The sequence below is a fragment of the Desarmillaria tabescens genome (assembly GCF_030435595.1).
Source record: "Desarmillaria tabescens strain CCBAS 213 chromosome Unknown EV420scaffold_86, whole genome shotgun sequence".
Lineage (NCBI taxonomy): Eukaryota > Fungi > Basidiomycota > Agaricomycetes > Agaricales > Physalacriaceae > Desarmillaria > Desarmillaria tabescens.
The window spans coordinates 22,935-25,866 of NW_026848385.1; positions in this window are offsets into that span (position 1 = coordinate 22,935).

Genomic DNA, 2,932 nt, shown 5'->3' on the forward strand with positions numbered 1-2,932 from the left:
ATCTTTCCAAGGTTCCCTTTGAGAGGAGTGGAAATCAGCAGGCCTCGGAAGCGATTTTTCACTGTCGTGTACCATTCCTCACGGGTGGCGGGGGCTCGGCTCTCGTCCTCTAGATGGGTTATCTCTTTCAAAGCCCTAATGAGATGCTTTCAACATCATAAAGACATGAAAATTAAGACAAACAAACTTTTTTACGTCCTGTAACCAATCTTCTGCTACGTTTTTTCCAGTATTTCCCTCTGGAACAGGAGCCATGCTCTCGAGCTCCAACTCAACGGTCTTTGCGATGGCCTTGACATAGTCTATTTCCTTTCCACGGATAATAGCAAGTCGCAGCTTCACATCTTGGGTGGCAGAGTGGCTAGCCATGACTCGGAGACTGAAAGCTATCAAGGGAAGAAGCGAGGGTACAGAAAGCCCACCGGATGAGGCGCCTTTTATCACATTTTCGGAGATTTCCATTCAAGTTGACAGATCAGGGTAGACCACAACTTGAAGAGGAATTGCTCGAGAGCGTATTTCAAGTTCAAATCCAGAAACAAGTCGAGCCGGCTGGCATGGCGGAAGCTGCTAAAATAGGAATCCAAGCCGAACCAAAGATGATGATGTAATACGCCCACCTTCCCTTAAACCATCACACGCCAGAAATGGATTCCAAACTACCTCCGACAAAAAAGTTTTACATACCACCGAATTCCGAGCGCAAGGAATGTGAAATGTTCTGGGTTAATAATCAGCCTTTCCTTGCCTCCCAAGGATATATGCTCCGGCCACGATATCACCCGGGTTGGATTCCTTCCTGGAAGTCCGATCCTAAACCGATGGCGCCAATCAGATCTTACGAGGATGAACATGTTATACACGGCCATCGTGTAAGTCCGAATGGTGATTACACCTGGTTGAAATGCTCATCAACATCCAGAGGTGGCGAATAATAGATGCCGTGCATATTCCAGACGGTTCCAAAGTTATCCTCAAAGCTGTATCATTGCTCCCGGACGAGTTTGAACTGGGGATTACGCATTTTCTATCAACGGAAGAAATGAGGAAAGATCCTCGTAATAATGCCATACCTGTCCTGGACGCATTCCCGATTCCCTGTGTGGAGGATTGGGCTATAATAGTCATGCCCATGTTTCGCGGCTTTGCATCCCCTCCTTTTCATTGCCGGTCGGAATTTATCGAGTTGTTTCAACAGCTGCTCGCCGTTGAGTGTTGTTTTCCAAGAATGATCTAGCTTGACTCATCTAGATTATAGGGTTTAGAATTTCTGCACAGTGAAAACATTGCGCATAGGTGCCGTCCAATCTCTGCGATGTCTTTACTTCTCTAATATTGACCCATGTGCAGAGACATCAGTGTAAACAATATTGTCATGGACCATCAGCGTGTCTTGCCTAAGGGTTACCATTTCGGCTTGAAACGTAGCCACGATGGCATCGAATGGGAGTTACCGACCGAACTTCGTTGTCGTGCTGGTCCGGTAGACTACTGTTACATCGATTTCGAGTTTTCAGAATGCTTCCCCGAGGGAAGGGAGAAAACCCTCATTTCTGGAATAGCGGGCCAGCGGGTTCCTGAGGTGCAAGATTCAGATACGCTCTACAATCCATTCAAGGCAGATGTTTATCAGCTCGGTGTTGCCATGCTCGATATATTTGAGGTGATGCCTATCTTTATCCTCTGGCTTGTGTTTTCTCATTGCAGCGATAGCGTTATACTGGACTTGATGACTTCAAACCTTTGCTACGGCAGATGGCCTCGATTGATCCTGATAAGAGACCAACAGCGTCAGAAGCGCTGGTCCAATTCGAGGCTGTAGTCTCACGGTCGAGTCAAGCCTCCTTGTCATGGAGGATATGGTCGAACCAGCTGTGTGACTCGTTGGTTCCATGGTTTTGGGCCCGGTTTCTCTATCGTATCTTTCCCCCCTGCCGCTCGTCCGTTTAGATGTTGTTCACTATTTATTAGGTTATTATCATTATTCAGCCGTTCTGTAATTTAGCTCTGTATCACACTTTTAGAGAAGGGCCCTGCTTTCGGCGCAAGATGTCGTGGACTGACTCGCAAGCAATACGCGTAGCTCCGCATTGCACCGCGACCTTTTCGTTAACGAGTGAGTACGGTACTGAGTGACTCTCACGGTCTTCCTAAGTCATGACGCTAGCTTATCTTTCAGCCGCACCACTTTCTCTTTCCTCTGAGACAGATTTCCTTATGCTCGCTATACCCGCTCTCTGCCAGCGGGACACTGGATGCTATAGATCCTAAAGTTTGCATTATTCCTTTGGCGTCTGTCATCCGTTCCAAACCATGTGGCTACCTTGCCTCGTGGCTCTCCCAAGCTCTCACAGCACTTTGATTGTTTTCGACGCTTCCCTGATATCATACCATGCGATGGGGGTATTCTGGGTCCAAAGCTGGCTATGATGTTCCTTATCTCTCATGTCTGACATTCTCGAGACAGATTACGGTTGAGTCCATCCACCGAGTGTTCTCTTCACCGTTCGCTTCAAACCTGTCCTTAGGATCGATAATTCTAAGTTGTATGTCGATTAAACATCCGCTGTTCACGCCACTTCCTCTGTCAATTGATGGTCGAGTTTTCAAAATTTGCTGCCAGTCGGAATGTGGCTTCAAGTGAGTTCTATGAGTGCGGGACAGGTTCTTGTTAGAATACCTGTATAGTCTGTATACTCGAGTAGAATAATATTTTTGCATTGCCTGATGTTGGAAAACGGGGTATCGGTTCGTTCCCAGTGTCACATGCGCGGTAGCAAGCCAATAGTATTGCGCTTGGCTGAGCTCTGCAAACGCATGAGGATCTACCCTAAAGTACCTACTTTTATACTAAATGTACTTTTACTAGAATGTTCCACGCTTTTCCTACGACTTCTACCTTAATAAGCAACTTCGGCATGATGCCGGATTG